Genomic DNA, 21,062 nt, shown 5'->3' on the forward strand with positions numbered 1-21,062 from the left:
GACCCGGCGTCCCAAGGTCCACACTGTGTTTCTCCTTAGCTTAGCAGGGCATGACAACCCCAACTGATCAGCCCAATGTACTTCTATTTGGGTTATGCTGTATTGCTATATTTTGCTTTTATTCTTTTCCCATGGGGATTTTCTCATGGCTTAGCCAGAGTAACAGGTGGCTGACTGTTAACCCCTGTAAGCTTCCACTTGCATTAGAGAACGGCCATACCTAATTCTGTTCACAGGATACACCGTCTTCCCGGAATGGTCGGGAATAATGTAGTAGCAGAAGAGCAAAAGAAAGTAATTCGGGAAATAAAACTAACCTGTTGGTGATGCATAGCACTGCTAGTTCCCAAAGTGTTCTTTGTTCTCATTACGCTTTTATCTTTCTAGGAGAGAAATTAACAGCAGTAATACCTCACATGTGCATGCTATATTGCACCCTATAAAGAGTTTTTGTGAAATATACTTTAATCCCTAACACCTCTTAATAAAGTGGGAAGAGCATGATCTCATTTTAATTTTATAGAAAGGGAGGGAGATAAGTTTTAAAACTAGGTTTAAAACCTTGCTCAAGATTACATACCTCTTTAGTAGTGATGGTGAACCAGACGCAGGCCTTTGCATCTGCGTTTCTGTTTTTAAATATTTTATATTTGTATCTATTTACTCTAAAAGTGTAAACAACTGTGAACACTTGGGATGGTGATTAACTATATATCAGAGAATTTTTCTGATTTGAAATAGACTTTCTCCACCTATGGTACAATCTTGAGTAAATAAAAGCAAAAAACTACAATATCATACAAAAATAAAGACATCACTATAATTATTTTTAAAAAGATTCTGTCAAAGGCATTTTGACTGATTTTCTAGTTGGATATATATCAGTTCCTTGAGTAAAGTATCAGAGTTCTTATCATCTTTTTCAGTTATTGCTTAATTATTCCTGTTCTGCAGGTGGTACAAAATGTACTCATTTTAAGAGGGAGAGTTGCAGAAAATCTGCACTAAGGTCAAAGTACATTGTTTAGTTTTCCCCCGTGATTAGAAAGCCTCAGGCCTAAGGACAGATCTGCCGGCTGAAGTAGCCAACTCAGCAAAAGGAGGAGGACTTTGCTTTCCAGTTGAGTCTCTACTATGGGTACTACTAAGGGAATCTTGGCAGAGCCCCATTCTTATTTACCTATGAGCTCTGTCCTTCATTACATAAGAGGGCAAAACAGAAACACTTCCTTTATGACATCAGAGAAGTCTTTGCTAATGGCCGTGCTCCATGCTTATGTAATATAAAGTAGTGCTAACAGCAGAGACAAGGCAGAAAGGACTGCCTTAAAAGAAGTTTATATGGAAAGGGCGTTTTGTGCATCATGATACATTGCCCTTACTTTCACGTTATGCTGCATTTACACAACATAAGTAAGATGGAGATTTGGCACTTATCTGGCTAATGTGATCAATGTTAATGGACAATCTGGTTAATTTGGCTTTTAAAAGTAGAGTCTTAGCAACAAAAAGTGAAATGCCCAGAGAGCTCTTAAAGGAAATTTGTTTAATTTTTAAGGTAAATTGCAGTTCCTGATTTTATTTTTCAATTACCTCCTGATGTTTTCAATGGTATTGCTGCAATAATAACAGTTTATTCTTAAATAGTCCCTTGCATTCGATTAGTTCAAAGTAGACTCAGGTAGGTTATCAGTTTCCATCCAGCCTGATGAAATGAATTTGAATTACAAACATTGGTAACTCTGCTACTTTTATTATCTTTTTTCTTCTCTAAATTCTAGGCATACTGATTTCTGAGTTCTTTCAGAAATTTCATTTACTCTGTGTGTGTATGTGTTTACACTGAGGGATAAAATTCTAATTCTTTTTACTCTGAGCTAGACTTTTCTTTCACTATGGACTGTATTGCTTATTCTCATTAAAATGTTCATTTACTCATTTTAGGCAAATATTTATTAGACATATGCTAACTTTATACAAAGCACTGAACTCGGTTTTTGTTTGCTTCATAAGAAATTGCCAACATATGACCACTCTTGACCTATAAAAATTTCAATCTCATTTGGTTTGATCTGGTATATAAGAGATGAGATGAGTATTAGGGAAAAAGTCTAAGGTGAAGAGGGAAGATCTTTTGGAGGTGGTGACATTTAGAATTTGCTTGGCATTATTAGATTTCAAGAGAGATACAGTAAGAATGCTATTCCAGAACACAAATGGGATGTACAAGAATATAGAGACTTCCCAGGAGGCGGTAGTGGTAAAGAACCAGCCTGCTGATGCAGAAGACGTAAGAGACTCAGATTTGCTTCCTGGGTCAGGAAGATCCGCCGGAGGAGGGCATGGCAACCCGCTCCAGTATTCGTGCCTGGAGAAGCCCATGGACAGAGGAGCCTGGTGGGCTGCAGTCCATAGGGTCACAAGGAGTCGGACATGATGGAGCAACACTTTTTACTTTCACACAGTGTGTTCAGAGACTGACAAGTGGTTAAGTTGGCCTGATGCCTGAGTAGAGCGAGATACAAGCCTGAAAAGAAAGCCCAGAGGAAGTTCATGTGGGCTTACACAAGTATTGGTCGAGGAGGCTGGGCTTTTCCTGTTGATAAATGCGAACTCATAGAAAGCTTCTTATAAAAGGCATTAAATTATGGAGGCAAGACCCAGAATGAACTGGAGAGGGAAGTTCACAGAGGAAGGGAACTCAGGAGAAAGGTAGTGATGCTTCAGATGAGGGTCGACTAAGCTGGGAGATGTCAGTCTTGTGAAAGAACCGTCAGGCGTGACTACACAGACTGGACAGGAATCAATGTCGACTTTGTACCTTTGAGAATGATGTGTGGGAAGATAGTGCTGCTTCTGTCAGATGACGGTGACAGGAGGAGGAAGTGGTGCTGAGAAAAGATTCTGACTTCAGTGCAGAATAGATAAGATAGAGGTGCAGGCAAATACATCTACACGGAAAGGTCTAACTCAGAGTGGAAATCGAGAATGTAACACTGGAGATGAAAAGCAGCCTGTAAGGATGGATGCCACCAAACCAAGGGAGGAAACATACAAAGAGGAAAGAATGCCAACGATAGAAACCTGGTTAATAACAACATTGCCGAGTGAAAGGAGGGCTAGAGGAAAGAAAAAACATAAGGGAGACTTCCATTTCTGAGACTAAGGCTGATCAGTTTGCTGGGGCTAATACCTCCCTGAGCTAGGTGGACTATGTCATATTTAAAGAATTCTTTTTGCTGAAAATTCTGGATCCAATAATACTCTTTTAAAATAGTAAAGGCTTAAAAGCTGATAATAGAGTAAGTAATTATGAGGCGTAGGAGGAAAGTGGGGCCCCAGAGATTTGGTGCCTTAGCCTTGAGGGCCTTTGCCAGTTTCTGCAAACTTGAACGTTTTTTTTCTTGACTGTGCCGGATCTTAGTTGAGCATGCGGTATATTTTAGTTGTGGCGTGTATCTTTATTTGCTGTGGCATGCAGAGTTAGTTGTGGCATGTGAGATCTAGTTCCCCAACCAGGGATCGAACCTGGGCTCTCTGCATTGGGAGCATGAAGTCTTTGCCAGCAGACCACTAGGAAAGTCCCTTGAACTTTGATTTTTGGCATCAAGTTCCAGGGCTTGCTCAATGGGATCTCAAACAATCCCTCCCCACATTAAGCTGGGACTCCAAAGGGCCAGGGGCTTCCGGGGTGGTGCTAGTGGTAAAGAACCCACTTGCCAATGCAGGAGATATAAGAGATGTGAGTTAGATCCCTGGATTGGAAAGATACCCTGGAGGAGGGCATGGCAACCCACTCCAGTATTCTTGCCTGGAGAATCCCACAGAGGAGCCTGGTGGGCTAATGGTCCATAGGGTCACAGAGAATCGGACACAACTGAAGTGACTTAGCATGGATAGATGCACGCCAAAGGGCCAGATCATTGTGGTAAGGGTAACAAGAGGTAAATTCATGTACAATGACCACCCAAAATAATCCCAAGTGTCGGTGTTGGTGGTAGCTACCCACCAGAGGGAAATAAAATCTTTCCCTTAGAAGTTATATTTACAAACTGATTTTCTGCCAATTTTGCAGTCTGCATTCATATCACTTAAGTAGTTCACAAAATATCAAGGCATGAATTTTATTTTAACCTAAATTGGTCTTAGGCTAGTAATACTGCTAACTATAATAAATGTAAATGCTTTCTGAAAGAAGGTACCTTCTTTCAAGGCTACAGATTCTCCCAACTAATGTTTCAAGGATAATATGCAGCCCACAGTCTAAAATCACAAAGCATATATAAAAAGCAAGTTATTATCCATGAGGAAAGTGAAAAAAAAAAAAACATCAGCAACAGAAACTTAAGATAGCAAATGAGAATTATTAGCAAATAACTTACAGTAATTATGTTGTGTAAGTTTAAATGAATAAAGGAAAAGCTTGCAAGTACCTGCAGGGAGTAGGAAACTAAAAATTAGCATAGCAGATTTTTTAAAGAATCAAATATAACCTTTAGAAATGGAAATTACAATAACAGTTATTAACAACCAAATGGACACTCTTAAAACTCAACTACAGACAATGCAATTTAAAAGATCTGAAGAGAAACCTCACTAAAGAAGATATAAAGTGTTAAATAAATATGTGAAGAGATGCTCAACATATGTATGTTATTAAGAATTTTCAAATTAAAGCAATGAGATACTACTATATACCTATCGGAATGGGCAGAATTCCAGTCTAACAATACTAAATGCTTGTTGGCTCAGATGTGAAGCAACAGGAACTCTCATTTATTGCTGGCGAGAATGTGACAAATACAGCCAATCTGAAGACAGTTTGACAGTTTCTTACAAAGCTAACCATAGTCTTAACCATACAGTCCAGCAATTGCACTCCTAGGCATTTTCCTGAACGGGTTGAAAACTTATGTCCACACAAAACCTGTATGCAAATGTCTGCAACAGCTTTACCTATAATTGCCAAAACTTGGAGGTGAACACGATGTCCTTCAGTAGGTGAACAGAAAAAATGTGGTATTTCCACACATTGGAATATTATTCAAGGTTAAAAAGAAATAGGCTCCTGTGTAGTGAAAAGACATGAAAGAATTTCAAATGCATATTGCAGCGTGAAGGAAGTAAGTCTGAAATATGATATTTAGGGGAAAGCAAAGTTGTAGAGACAGTAGAAACATCGGAGGTTGCCAGGGGTTCAGGGGTGGGGGCAGGGACAGATACACAGTTGGAGCATAGGGGGTTTGGGGGCAGTGACACTATTCTGTATGCTACGTCTGTGGCAGATACAAGACATCACGCATTTCTCAGAGCTCACAGAACTGCAGGACACGAAGGATGCGTCCGTACTTTCACTAGCTATGAAGTAATCACTCAAGCCCATAGCTTACATCAGGGTTTACTCTGGTGTACATTTTATGGATTTTAGCAAATGTTTAATGACACATATTCACCATTATAGAGTCATACAGAGTAGTTTCACTGCCCTAAAATTCCTCTATTCTATTCCTACCCATCCCCCCTCCCTGCTAATCCCTGGTAACAGCTGCTCCGTTCACTGTCTCTGTAGTGTTTTTTTTCTTTTTCAGAATGTCATCTAGTTGGAATCATAGTTCAGAGCCTTGGCAGATTGACTTCTTTCATTTAGTGAGATGCATTTAAGGTTCTTCCATATCTTCTCACAGCATAAAACTCATTTCTTCTTCTCATTCCATTGTATGAATGTATCAGCATATATTGATCTGTTTATCTACTGAAGGACATCTCAGTTGCTTCCAAGCCTTGGCAATTATGAATAAACCTGCTATAAACATTCACGTGCAGGTTTTTGTGTGGACATAAATTTTCAACTCTTTTTTACTTCAGTCCTCCAATCATGTTGACTCTTTGTGACCCCATGGACTACAGCACACCAGGCCTCCCTGTGCCTCAGCAGCTCCTGAAGTCTGCCCAAGTTCATGTCCATTGCATTGGTGATGCTATCCAACCATCTCCTCCCCCTGTAGGTAATTATTAAAGAGCATGATTGCTGTTTATATATTTAGTTATATAAATGTATATATTTACAGTATGTTTAGTTTTGAAAGAAACTTGAGAAACTGTCTTCCAAAGTCTGTTAATTCCTACCAGCAATAAATAAAGAGTTTCTGTTGCTCCATATGCTAGGCAGCTGGGGGGGGGGGGGTTGTGTGTGTGTGTTGGATTTTGGCCATTCTAATGGGAGTGCAGTGGTATCACACTGCGGTGTTAATTTGCAGTCCACTCTTGACATACGTGAACTGTGAACTTCCAGAGGTTCAAGCTGGTTTTAGGAAAGGCAGAAGAACCAGAGATCAAATTGCAAACATCTGCTGGATCATGGACAAAGCAAGAGAGTTCCAGAAAAACATCTATTTCTGCGTTACTGACTATGCCAAAGCCTTTGACTGTGTGGATCACAATAAACCGTGGAAAATTCTGAAAGAGATGGAAATACCAGACCACTTGACCTGCCTCCTGAGAAACCTAGATGCAGGTCAGGAAGCAACAGTTAGAACTGGACGTGGAACAACAGACTGGTTCCAAATAGGAAAAGGAGTATGTCAAGGCTATATACTGTCATCCTGCTTATTTAAATTATATGCAGGGTACATCATGAGAAACGTTGGACTGGAAGAAGCACAAGCTGGAATCAAGATTGCCAGGAGAAATATCAATAACCTCAGATATGCAGATGACACCATCCTTATGGCAGAAAGGGAAGAGGAGCTAAAAGCCTCTTGATGAAAGTGAAAGAGGAGAGTGAAAAAGTTGGCTTAAAACTCAACATTCAGAAAACGAAGATCATGGCATCGGGTCCCATCACTTCATGGCAAATAGATGGGGAAACAGTGGAAACAGTGTCAGACTTTATTTTGAGGGGCTCCAAAATCACTGCAGATGATGACTGCAGCCATGAAATTAAAAGATGCTTACTCCTTGGAAGGAAAGTTATGAACAACCTAGATAGCATATTGAAAAGCAGAGACATTACTTTGCCAACAAAGGTCCGTCTAGTCAAGGCTATGGTTTTTCCAGTGGTCATGTATGGATGGATGTGAGAGTTGGACTGTGAAGAAGGCTGAGTGCCGAAGAATTGATGCTGCTTTCGAACTGTGGTGTTGGAGAAGACTCTTGAGAGTCCCTTGGACTGCAAGGAGATCCAACCAGTCCGTCCTAAAGGAGATCGGTCCTGGGTGTTCATTAGAAGGAATGATGCTAAAGCTGAAGCTCCAGTACTTTGGCCACCTCATGTGAAGAGTTGATGCATTGGAAAAAACTCTGATGCTGGGAGGGATTGGGGGCAGTAGGAGAAGGGGGAGACAGAGGATGAGATGGCTGGATGGCATCACGGACTCGATGGACTTGACATATACTGTGGAGTATCTTTCAGTTCAGTTCAGTTCAGTTCAGTTCAGTTGCTCAGTCATGTCCGACTCTTTGCGACCCTATGAATTGCAGCACGCCAGGCCTCCCTGTCCATCACCAACTCCCGGAGTTCACCCAGACTCACATCCATCGAGTCAGTGATGCCATCCAGCCATCTCATCCTCTGTCTCCCCCTTCTCCTACTGCCCCCAGTCCCTCCCAGCATCAGAGTTTTTTCCAATGCATCAACTCTTCACATGAGGTGGCCAAAGTACCGGAGCTTCAGCTTTAGCATCATTCCTTCCAAAGAAATCCCAGGGTTAATTTCCTTCAGAATGGACTGGTTGGATCTCCTTGCAGTCCAAGGGACTCTCAAGAGTCTTCTCCAACACCACAGTTCAAAAGCATCAATTCTTCGGCACTCAGCCTTCTTCACAGTCCAACTCTCACATCCATACATGACCACTGGAAAAACCATAGCCTTGACTAGACGGACCTTTGTTGGCAAAGTAATGTCTCTGCTTTTGAATATGCTATCTAGGTTGTTCATAGTTTTCCTTCCAAGGAGAAAGCGTCTTTTAATTTCATGGCTGCAGTCATCATCTGCAGTGATTTTGGAGCCCCCAAAAATAAAGTCTGACACTGTTTCCACTGTTTCCCCATCTATTTGCCATGAAGTGATGGGACCAGATGCCATGATCTTCGTTTTCTGAATGTTGAGTTTTAAGCCAACTTTTTCACTCTCCTCTTTCACTTTCATCAAGAGGCTTTTAGCTCCTCTTCCCTTTCTGTCATAAGGGTGGTGTCATCTGCTTATCTGAGGTTATTGATATTTCTCCCGGCAATCTTGATTCCAGCTTGTGCTTCTTCCAGTCCAGCGTTTCTCATGATGTACTCTGCATATAATTTAAATAAGCAGGGTGACAATATATTATATTATGGGTATTTGTCATCTGAATATCTTCTTTGGTGAGGTCTCTGTTTGGGTTTTTCCCCCATTTTAAAGCCAGGTTGTTCATTTTCTCGTTGTTGAATTGTAAGAGTTCTTTATATATTTTGGATAAGTCTTTTGTCAGATGGTAAAGAATCTGCCCGCATTGCAGGAGACCTGGGTTTGATCCCTGGGTTGGGAAGATCTCCTGGAGAAGGGAATGGCTACCCACTCCTGTATTCTTGCCTGGAGATTTCCATGGACAGAGGAGCCTGGCAGGCTACATACAGTCCGTGGGGTCCCTGAGTCGGACATGACTGAGCAACCAACACTTTCATCAAATATGTATTTTACAAATACTTTCTCCCAGTCTATAGATTGCCTTCTCATTTTCTTGGCAGTATCTTTTGCAGAGAAGTGTCTTTTTCATTAAATTTAATGAAATCCAATTTATCAATTGTCTCTTTCATGAACTGTACCTTTGGTGTTGTATCTAAAAGGACGTCACCACACCCAAGGTCATCTACATTTTCTCTTCTGTTATCTTCTGGGAGTTTCTAACATACTTTTTATTGGGCTTCAATTGGGATAGGAAAGAGAGAACAGATTAGAGGCACTTGGGGATGCAGAGGGGGAATGGCTAAGAGTTTTTCAAAAACAGAGGTGGGGAAAAAAGCTACTGGAAGAACAGAACCCTGACTATGCATCCACCAAAACTCATGTCCATGCAGGATTTAGGAGTGGAAAATGAGAAGCTAAATTGTAGGGATTGTTTTTCTCTTTTCCTATTGCTTATTGAGAATGAAAGAATTTCAACAGCTGGTCAGAGATTCATTCACTTTCTTTGTGGGTGTTAAGAGAAACTACACTGGGGAAGAGAAAAAGGCAGGTTAATCCAGTCTAATCTCTTTGTCAACTGAAACTCCAGATAAATAGACTAATAATATTTGCTAAAGGGAAGGGCTCTTATCATAGAATGCCTTAGCACGATGTCCTTGCTAAGGGTTACTTAATAAGTAAACCCAGAATCTATCGATCTATGATGCAAGGTTCCCTGAAGAGTCTCACACAAGTTATATAACTCTTCTGATGTATAAAATGAAGGTATTTCATAACTTAAGCACTCTTCATGCTCTGTGAAGTAAGCCTGCGAAACATTATCTGAAATGTCATCTATTATTCTAGATCAGAGAGAACATATCTGCTGTGGGGTGAAAGGACCCATGGAGCCACCTTTGGTGCCCCAGACTTCTGTCGGCTCTGCCCATGCCTCTTGGTTGCCCATATCCTCCAACTATCAATAAAGTTTGTTATTGCAGAAGCATCCTTCAAATGAGTCTGATTTGACAACCTGATCTAGAGTATTAGCCCACTCATATCAATAAAATCAATTAAAAATCTATAAAAAGAGTTTTCAAATTTAATGGATGGTGCAGTATAATGCTTTATTCTATTAAGCCCTGGGAATAGACTAAGGTAAAATGAAATAGACAGCACATTATGGGCCCTTAGAAATTATTCTGCAACAGACTAGGATCTGTGAATATTTGTATTACCTCTGCTATAAACCAATCTATGTGTGTGTGTGCGCGCTCAGTTGCTGCAGTCACGTCTGACTCTTTGCAACCCTAGGGCCCACAGCCTGCCAGACTCCTCTGTCCATGGGATTCTCCAGCCAAGAACACTGGAGTGGGTTGCCATTTCCTCCTCCAGAGGATCTTCCAGACCCAGAGATCACCCCTCATCTCCTGCATCACAGGCAGGTTCTTTACCTGCTGAGCCATCAAGGAAGCCCAAATCAATATATTCCATTAACAACTTAAGAAAATACCCTAGAAAATGATTGTAAGAACATATGCCAAAATATTGTTAGTAGTTATATGTGGGTAGTGCCATATGGGGTAATACTCACTTTTTTATTTTATCTATTTTTCCAAAATATTTTATAATTTCAGGTATATTTCCTATTTTAAATCATAAAAGAGAAACTTAAAAAACTATAATCAGTCTTTCATGATGCATATTTACTGTAACTATGTTACAAAGATAATCAACAAAAAGACTGAACAGAAATACACCATATGTCACCTAAGATTTTCTTGAAATTGTTGGGTTTGTTCATAATTTTCAGCATTGCTAAAATTTCTATAATGAGGATGAATTATCTGTAATCAAAATAAAAGCTAATTTTTTATGGGAGTATGCACTATGAAATAGATTTGAACAGAGTATCTCTCCCTTCCTTTCTGTCCTTTTTCAACCCAAGTATTCCTATAAAATAACAGTTAATGTTTAATAGGCATAGAAAAAGTTCAACACTTATAGATTTTAGTATTAAGAATGAATTCCTCAGAGTCACCAAGGCCCTTTTGTTCCTACCAGATTCTCTAAAAATGCTATTGATTCTATAATTTCATACATAGTTATGTAATCCTACCTATACGTATTGGAACTAGAGATCAAATTGCCAAAAGAGTTCCAGAAAAACATCTATTTCTGCTTTATTGACTATGCCAAAGCCTTGACTGTGTGGATCACAATAAACTGTGGAAAATTCTGAAAGAGATGGGAATACCAGACCACCTGATCTGCCTCTTGAGAAACCTATATGCAGGTCAGGAAGCAACAGTTAGAACTGGACATGGAACAACAGACTGGTTCCAAATAGGAAAAGGAGTACGTCAAGGCTGTATACTGTCACCCTGCTTATTTAACTTATACGCAGAGTACATCCTGAGAAACTCTGGACTAGAAGAAACACAAGCTGGAATCAAGATTGCCAGGAGAAATATCAATAACCTCAGATATGCAGATGACACCACCCTTATGGCAGAAAGTGAAGAGGAGCTAAAAGCCTCTTGATGAAAGTGAAAGAGGAGAGTGAAAAAGTTGGCTTAAAGTTCCACATTCAGAAAACTAAGATTATGGCATCTGGTCCCTTCAGTTCATGGCAAATAGATGGGGAAACAGTGGAAACAGTGTCAGACTTTATTTTGGGAGCTCCAAAATCACTACAGATGGTGACTGCAGCCATGAAATTAAAAGATGCTTACTCCTTGGAAGAAAAGTTATGACCAACCTAGATAGTATATTCAAAAGCAGAGACATTACTTTGCCAACTAAGGTCCGTCTAGTCAAGGCTATGGTTTTTCCAGTAGTCATGTATGGATGTGAGAGTTGGACTGTGAAGAAAGCAACAACTGTCGGAGCAGGGGCAGGATTTAGGGGCTGGATAGCAATGAGCAAGACCGACACAGTTCCTGATACGACTGAATCTTAACATTTTAGTTAGAGAGGGAAGAATTAGATGAAGGTAGTCAAAGGTAACAGACTTCCAGTTGTAAGTAAGTACTTATTGTTGTCCCATCGCTAAGCTGTCTCCAGCTCTTTGTGACCCCATGGACTGCAGCACGCCAGGCTTTCTTGTCCTTCACTATCTCCTGGAGTTTGCTCAAACTCATGTCCATTGAGTCAATGATGCCATTCAACCATCTCATCTTCTGTCTAACCCTTCTCCTCCTGCCTTCAATCTTTCCCAGCATCAGGATTTTTTTCAATGAGTCAGTTCTTCATATGAGGTGGCCAAAGTATTGGAGCTTCAGCCCCAGCATCAGTCCTTCCAATGAATATTCAGGGTTGATTTCCTTTAGGATTGACTGCTTTGATCTCCTCACTGTCCAAAGGAATACCAAGAGTCTTCGCCAACATCATAATTTGAAAGCATCAATTCTTCAGTGCTCAGCCGTTTTTATCACTACTGAAAAGAACCATAGCTTTGACTATATGGACATTTATGGTCAAAGTGATATCTCTGCTTTTTAATATGTTGTCTAGGTGTGTCACTGCTTTTCTTCCAAGGAGCAAGCGTCTTTTAATTTCATGGCTGCAGTCACCATCCACAGTGATTTTGGAGCCCCCCCAAAAAAAGTCTCTCACTGTTTCCATTGTTTCTCCATCTATTTGCCATGGAGTGATGGGAGCAGATGCCATGATCTTAGTTTTTTGAATGCTGAGTTTTAAGCTAGCTTTTTCACTCTCCTCTTTCACCTTCATTAAGAGGGTCTTTAGTTTCTCTTCACTTTCTTCCATTACAGTGGTATCATCTGCATGTCTGAGGTTGTTAATATTTCTCCTGGCCATCTTGATTTCAGCTGGTGCTTCATCCAGCCCAGCATTTCTCATAATGTAATCTGCATATAAGTTAAATAAGCCGTGTGACAGAATACAACCTTGATGTACTCCTTTCCCAGTTTTGAACCAGTCCATTGTTCCATGTAAGGTTCTAACCATTATTTTTTGACTTGCATACAGATTTTTCAGAAGACAGGTAAGGTGGTCTGGTATTCGCATCTCTTTAGGAACTTTCCACAGCTTGTTGTGATCCACACAGTCAAAGACTGTATCATAGTCAATGAAGCAGAAGTAAATGTTTTTCTGGAATTCTCTTGCTTTTTCTATGATCCAACAGGTGTTGGCAATTTGATCTTTGGTTCCTCTGACTTTTCTAAATCCAGCTTGTACATCTGGAAGTTCTTGGTTCACATACTGTTGAAGTCTAGCATGAAGGATTTTGTGCATTACCTTGCTAGCATGTGAAATGAGCACAATTGTATGGTAGTTTGAACATTCCTTGGCTTTGCCCTTCTTTGGGACTGGAATGAAAACTGACCTTTTCCAGTCCTGTGACCACTGCTGAGTTTTCCAAATTTGCTGGCATACTTGAGTATAGCATAAGGAAGTATGCGGGATGTAATATACAACTTAACGAAGATAATTAATACTTTCATATATGTTAGTTCTCATCATGAGGAAAAATTTTTTTTATTTCTTTAACTTTAAATCTGTATGAGATGATGAATGTTTAGTAAACCTATTGTGGTATTCATTTCATGATGTATGTAAGTCAGATCATTATGGCATCCACCTTAAACTTATACAGTGATGTATGCCAATTATATCTCAATAGAACTGGGGAAAATAAGGAAAATAATAAGAAAGAAATAATCACAAAGTTAAGGATATATTTATAATGTGTGATGATGACTATGAAGGGCCTTGTGGAAAAGAGTACAGGAGAGCCTGTCATAACCTGGAAAGTCCAGGAAAGCTTCTTTGGAAATGACATTTAACTGAGGCTAGGGGTATGAGTAGGGGGCAGAGAGGATGCCTCAGTCAGCAGGAAGATGGGAGAAAGTCCTGAGGGAGGAAACTGTGTGGAAAGAAGGCAGAACCATGGGAAGCTAGAGAAGTTGAACCAGTTAAGTGAAGGAGCCTGGAATGGAGGAGAGTCCAAGTGTCCAGGAACTTACGGGTGGAATTTTTATCCAACAGCAATAAAATTCATTCAAGGATGCTGATCAGGGGAATCACCCTCCTGGAGAAATAAATAAAAGTAAATGCCATCTTCATATCAGAGTTGAAGTACTAGGTCGCATCTCTTTGAGGACCTAACTGTATGTGGTCTGAACAAACATCAGGCATAAAGTGTGCATCTGTGGAATTGAGTACTTTTCATAATATGATGGTTAAGACTTCAGGCTTTGAAATCAGACTGTCCTGCACCTGCCACATCCTAAATGCGTGACTCTAGATGAGCTTCTAAATATGTGCGATGGAAATAATAGTTTGTTGTTGTGAGAGCTAAATGAATAATGCATATAAAATGTGAACACAGTGCTCGGTACATTATAAGTGATCAAAAATAATAGCTATTATTTCCTGACTCACTGCCATAGGAAAAGAATAAAATCATCACACAGTGGACCTTAATGCTCCTTACATAAGCTAATGCTGGATGTGTTTTTAGGGAACTAAATTGTACTCAGTGTTTCCAGAGTAATGAGCCAAATACATTAACTGTTCTGAAAACAGATGAAGCCTGACTATTTTGACTAAATATAGAGATAATTAGAGTCTACACTCTGTCTGTTGATAGGCCTTAGAGAAACATAATGAGAATCATCATGCTATAATAGAATAATATGCAAGGCTAAAACAAATCAGAAATTTCACAACACTGATGAAAAACAACTAATTTTATTGATGTCACAAATACATTATTAGCTGAGTCTTCTCACGATCTTATGATGTTTGTTTCATGTTGTAACAGCTTTCTAATAGTGTAATCAATTATGGTCTTTCTGTTGTTTAGTAAAATTATCAAGTGTCAGATAAAACTCTTTTTCTGTGGTTGTATAATATGCTTTGGAAGCACTCATTCTTTGATGTAACTGAGTATATAGATGAAAGGTCCTTACAAGTACTCTTTATTCAAAGCCAGAGAACTATTTTCTATAGGATATGTATTGACTATTTTGCCTGGTGTCAAGCCCTGACTACAAATTTGCATTCTGTTAATGGAGTAATTCATGTTACCAGGAAAGGGCCGATATTATTGGATAATACACATGCAGATAAATACACAATACCAATGTGTTCCGTGGAAAGGAGGAAAGGACAAGCGATAAAATAATGGACTCTGTCCAGCCTCAGGAAACAGAACCAGATTAAATGTTAGAATTGTAGGACTCCTGTTCATTCTCAGCAGCCTGGAAAGAACTGATAGGACTTAATTAAGACTATCTTCATTTTATACTTTAGGTTTTAGAATCAGGCTGCAGTCCAGATCCAGGAAGACCAAACCACAACTGGAATGAGTAAAACACACGAATCAGGTGAGCTGCTTTAGGGCTAAGCTTGGAAACATTAGTAAAAGGAGTATAGTGCGGGTTTGCAAATATCACTGATTATAACCAGTCCACAGTTGATTTGCTACTGATCTTTCATGAAATGAGGAAGAGAAAGACATATAGTGAGATTTTCATAGGATAAATTCTTTCAGTTAAATTCAGCTTAGTCGCTCAGTCATGTCCGACTCCTTGCAAACCCATGGACTGCAACCCGTCAGGCTTCCCTATCCATCACCAACTCCTGGAGCTTGCTCAAGGAGTCCCTCGAGTCAGTGATGCCATCCAACCAACTAAACCTCTGCTGTCACCTTCTCCTCCTGCCTTCAATCTTTCCCAGCATCACGGTCTTTTCAGATGAGTCAGTTCTTCCCATCAGGTGATCAAAGTATTGGAGTTTCAGCTTCAGCATCAGTCCTTCCAATAAATATTCAGGACTGATTTCCTTTAGGATTGATGGGTTTGATCTCCTTGCAGTCCAAGGGACTCTCAAGAGTCTACTCCAGCACCATAGTTCAAGAGCATCAATTCTACAGCACTCAAGTTTCCTTATGGTTCAACTCTCACATCCATACCTGGCTACTGGAAAAACCATAGCTTTGAATAGCTGGACCTTTGTTGACAAAGTAATGTCTCTGCTTTTAAATATGCTGTCTAATATGTTGGTCATAACTTTCCTTCCAAGGAGCACACATCTTTTAATTTCATGACTGCAGTCACCATCTGCAGTGATTTTGGAGTCCCCCAAAATAAAGTCTGTCACTGTTTCCATTGGTTCCCCGTCTATTTGCCATGAAGTGAAGGGACTAGATGCCATGATCTTCATTTTCTGAATGTTGAATTTTAAGCCAACTTTTTCGCTCTCCTCTTTCACCTTCATCTAGAGGCTTTTTAGTTCCTCTTTGCTTTCTGCATAAGGGTGATGCCATCCGCATATCTGAGGATATTTCTCCTGGCAATCTTGATTCCAGCTTGTGCTTCATCCAGCCCGCATTTCATGTGATGTACTCAGCATAGAAGTTAAATAAGCAGGGTGACAAAATACAGCCTTGAAGTACTCCTTTCCCAATTTGGAAACAGTCTGTTGTTCCATGTCCAGTTCTAACAGTTGCTTCTTGACTGGCATACATATTTCTCAGGAGGCAGGTAAGGTGGTCTGGTATTCCCATCTCTTAAAGAATTTTCCACGGTTTATTGTGATCCACACAGTCAAAGGCTTTGGCATAATCAATAAAGCAAAAGTAGATGTTTTTCTGTAATTCTCTTGTTTTTTCAATGATCCAACAGATGTTGGCAATTTGATCTCTGGTTCCTCTGCCTTTTCTAAATCCAGCTTGAACATCTGGAAGTTCAGGGTTCATGTACTGTTGAAGCCTAGCTTGGAGAATTTTGAGTATTACTTTGATAGTATGTGAGATGAGTGCAATTGTGAGGTAGGTTGAATATTCTTCAGCATTGACTTTCTTTGGGATTGGCATGAAAGCTGACCTTTTTCAGCCCTGTGACCACTGCTAAGTTTTCCAAATTTACTGGCATTTTGACGGCAGCACTTTCACAGCATCATCTTTTAGGATTTGAAACAGCTCAACTGGAATTCCATCACCTCCACTAGCTTTGTTTGTTGTGATGCTTCCTTCCTAAGGCTCACTTAACTTTGCCTTCCAGAATGTCTGGCTCTAGGTGAGTGATCACATGATCATGGTTTTCTGGGTTATGAAGATCTTTTTTGTATTGTACTTCTGTGTATTCTTGCCACTTCTTCTTAATACCTTCAGCTTCTGCTAGATCCAGAGCATTTCTGTCCTTTATTGTGCCCATCTTTGCATGAAATGTTCTCTTGGTATCTCTAATTTTCTTGAAGAGATCTCTACTCTTTCCCATTCCTTGTTTACTGTCACCCTGCTTATTTAACTTATATGCAGAGTACATCATGAGAAATACTGGGCTGAATGAAGCACAAGCTGGAATCAAGATTGCTGGGAGAAATATCAGTAACTTCAGATATGCAGATGACACAGCCTTATGGCAGAAAGTGAAGAGGAACTAAAAAGCCTCTTGATGAAAGTGAAAGAGGAGAGTGACAAAGTTGGCTTAAAGCTCAACTTTCAGAAAACTAAGATCATCACATCCAGGCCCATCACTTCATGGCAAATACATGGGGAAACAGTGACAGACTATTTTGGGGGGCTCCAAAATCACTGCACATGGCAATTGCAGCCATGAAATTAAAAGACCCTTGCTCCTTGGAAGGAAAGTTTTGACCAACCTAGACAGCATATTCAAAAGCAGAGACATTACTTTGCCAACAAACCCATCTATTCAAAGCTATGGATTTTCCAGTAGCCATGTATGGATGTGGGAGTTGAACCATAAAGAAATTTGAGCACTGAAGAATTGATGCTCTTGAACTGTGGTGTTGGAGAAGACTCCTGAGAGTCCCTTGGACTTCAAGGAGATCAAACCCGTCAATCCTAAAGGAAATCAGTTCTGAATAGTCATTGGAAGGACTGATGCTAAAGCTGAAACTCCAATACTTTGACCACCTGATGTGAAGAGCTGACTCATTAGAAAAGACCATGATGCTGGGAAAGATTTAAGGCAGGATAAGATGGAGATGACAGAGGATGAGATGGTTGGATCACATCACTGACTCAGTGGACATAAGTTTGCATAAACTCCGGAAGATGGTGATGGACAGGGAGGCCTGATGGGTTGCAGTCCATGTGGTCGCAAAGAGTCGGACATGACTGAGTGACTGAACTGAACTGATTCTATTGTTTTTCTCTATTTGTTTGCACTGATCAGTTCGGAAGGCTTTCTTACCTCTCATTGCTATTCTTTGGAACTCTGCATTCAGATGGGTATATCTTCCCTTTTCTCCTTTGCCTTTAGCTTCTCTTCTTTTCTCAGCTATTTAAGCCCTCATTAGACAATCAGTTTGCTATTTTGCTTTTCTTTTTCATGGGTATGATCTTGATCACTGCTTCCTATACTATGTCACAAACCTCCGTCCATAGCTCTTCAGGCACTCCGTCTATCAGACCTAATCCCTTGAATCTATTTTTCACTTCCACTGTATAATCATAGGGATATGATTTAGATAAATTCTTTAGTGGGGATTGTTCTGAATTTGTCCTTCTCTTTCTTACATAGCATAATTGTAGCAGATGATTTTTTTTTAATTAATGGTCTTGGTGAGACAAAATTTGATAAGATTATATCAGTCTGCAAAATATCTAAATTATATATTTATTTAATCTGTGAAATCTAAGTCTAGTCTATGCGTGTTCAGTCATTTCCAACTCTTTGTGACACCATGGATTGCCCAGCTCCTCTGTGCATGGAATTTTTCCCAGGAAGAATACTGAAGCAGGTTGCCATTTCCTCCTCCAAGGAATCTTTCTGACCCAGAGATGCAACCTGCATCATCTCTTAGTCTCCTGAATTGGCAGGCGAATTCTTTACCACTGAGCCATTGGGGAAGACCAAACCTCTAGTTCCACTGGTATTGAGACCATGCCTCCAAAATGGTCAGGAAGATGGGAAGTCAAAGGGCCTGTTAAGCCGAAGTCTGGAAACTCAAAAAGTCAGATTGTTAAAATATATACATTGAAAGCAGTAAAGGTTGGAACCTGGAGGCTCTAGTTCAATTCAGGCCTGCAGGCTCAGGAGAGGAGAACTTGCAGAACATTTAATACACAATTCAGGACCATTTATTTAGAACAGACTCTGGCTCTAGTGCTTGCGGAGGGCCCTGGGGCAACATACCAGGAGCAAATCTTTACTGTGAAGAGGGGGAGATGTGAGTTGCAAAGTGTGGGGAAACAAAAAAGGGGCTAAGTGACCAGGGCACTTGGGACCCTCAGGACAGTTGCATTTTACCCACTAGTGTGTGTATGTATGTGTGTATGTTAGTTGCTCAGTCGTGTCTAACTCTTTGCAGCCCCATATACTGTAGCCCACCAGGCTCCTCTGTCCATGGAGTTCTCCAAGTAAGAAAATTGGAGTGGGTTGCCTTTCCCTTCTCCAGGGAATCTTCTCAACCCAGAGACTGAACCCAGGTCTTCCACATTGCAGGCAGATTCTTTACCATCTGAGCCACCAGGGCAGCACACCCACTAGTGCAGAAGTCTTCATATTTTAGCAACTGGTGGCCTTATGTTGGGCTTCCCTGGTAGCTCAGAGGTTAAAGTGTCTGCCTGGAATGCAGGAGACCCGGGTTCGATCCCTGGGTTGGGAAGATCCCCTGGAGAAAGAAATGACAACCCACTCCGGTACTCTTGCCTGGAGAATCCCATGGAGGGAGGAACCTGGTGGGCTACAGTCCATGGGGGTCACAAAGAGTCGGACACAACTGAGCGACATTGGCTGAATATCATCCATAAGTATTTAGAATGGAGCTAAATCCCTTAAAAAACAGCAAGGGAATGCCAGAGGGCTTTCATAAGCAGGCACTAGTATTTGGTATCAGCTTCTATTCCAGACAGTTTTGTGAATTAATCCTTAATGGTGAGCCTTACTTGTTTCCAAAGGAAAGTCTGTCTGGAGTTTGCACTAATTTCTGTTCTGGAGGATATCATAGAAGTCAGTTTGATTCCATAATATTAGCCCTGTTCTTGGAAGGATTAACCTAACCATGGATCTAAACCCCTAGACAGACTCTATCTTTGGAAATTATGGAGAAAGGTCAGTTTTCCCATTCTCTGTCCTCTCCAGGTGCTAACCACAGTAGGTTTGACCTCATGGTTAATACCAACTTTTTTTCAATAAATCTTGTTTTCCTTTATTTTTAGAGGAAAAAAGGAAGGCACAGGAGAATATGATCTGTCCCAGAACCATTGGAATATAGCAAGACAATAAAGAAACTCCAGGGCCTCCAATGCCCTATGTTCACACTGTCCCCAGTCAAGATTATTTGTATATTTAACTCCTCACTTTTCCCAAAAGTGTTCACCCTAAAGGATTCCTCTTTGAAATAAATCACTATAATTATTCAACTCATGTCCTGAGAAAGATGTCCTGCTCTGTACCAGTAGAATAACATTCTAGAAATAGTACTTATAATCTTTAAAATGGGAGTCAATAATACTGAATTTACAATCAAATCTCAGATGGTCCTTTATTGCTCTGTGGTTTGTTGGGTTGGAAACATTCATGGTCTCTGCAAGGAATTATAATGTAGTTATAATACAGTTTAATATCCTCAGATAATATCAGTGCGTTATAATTAAAATGCATTATTAGAGAATCTCTATTTGCTTTTGCTATATTTAACATTTTTAATTTGCAACATATTGCTATCTCTAATTGCTCTTTCTCAGAATTACTGTATGAGATGAATGAAAATAATACTTGTGTGCATCATCCTTTTTTTAAAAGGGAAGGAATGGAAATTCAGACAACTTGTTTAGATTACATAAAAGAAAGGAGAAAACTGGCTGTGAGAGACTTCTGCTTCTGACAATAAGGTAACACTAGAAAACCTGAAAAACCCTAGATGTGTTCAGTTCAGTTCAGTTCAGTTCAGTCGCTCAGTCATGTCTGACTCTTTGCAACCCCATGAATCGCAGCACGCCAGGCCTCCCTGTCCATCACCAGCTCTAGGAGTTCACTCAGACTCCCGTTCATCGAGTCCGTGATGCTATCCAGCCATCACATCCTCTGTCGTCCCCTTCTCCTCCTGCCCTCAATCCCTCCCAGCATCAGGGTCTTTTCCAATGAGTCAACTCATCACATCAGCTGGCCAAAGTACTGGAGTTTCAGCTCCAGCATCATTCCTTCCAAAGAACACCCAGGACTGATCTCCTTCAGAATGGACTAGTTGGATCTCCTTGCAGTCCAAGGGACTCTCAAGAGTTTTCTCCAACACCACAGTTCAAAAGCATCAATTCTTCGGTGCTCAGCTTTCTTCACAGTCCAACTCTCACATCCATACATGACCACTGGAAAAGCCATAACCTTGACTAGATGGACCTTAGTCGGTAAAGTAATGTCTTTGCTTTTCAATATGCTATCTAGGTTGGTCATAACTTTCCTTCCAAGGAGTAAGCATCTTTTAA

At 40.3% G+C, this 21,062-nt stretch overlaps 1 long non-coding RNA gene and 1 other non-coding gene across 2 annotated transcripts in view; both read left to right on the forward strand.

Annotated features, from left to right (window-relative positions):
* The window catches only part of LOC121819384 (uncharacterized), a 65,031-nt gene extending 45,027 nt beyond the window's left edge, over positions 1-20,004 (forward strand). Inside the window, exons 3-4 of the long non-coding RNA XR_006059590.2 lie at positions 14,918-14,991; positions 19,797-20,004. This is a non-coding gene — a long non-coding RNA (uncharacterized LOC121819384). The remainder of the gene's footprint in view (positions 1-14,917; positions 14,992-19,796) is intronic.
* On the forward strand, positions 19,172-19,243 carry TRNAS-GGA (transfer RNA serine (anticodon GGA)). Its single transcript has one exon. It is a non-coding gene; the product is annotated as a tRNA-Ser (tRNA).
* Positions 20,005-21,062: the final 1,058 nt, after the last annotated feature.

The sequence above is a fragment of the Ovis aries genome, chromosome 4, assembly GCF_016772045.2.
Source record: "Ovis aries strain OAR_USU_Benz2616 breed Rambouillet chromosome 4, ARS-UI_Ramb_v3.0, whole genome shotgun sequence".
In the NCBI taxonomy this organism is placed as follows: Eukaryota; Metazoa; Chordata; class Mammalia; order Artiodactyla; family Bovidae; genus Ovis; species Ovis aries.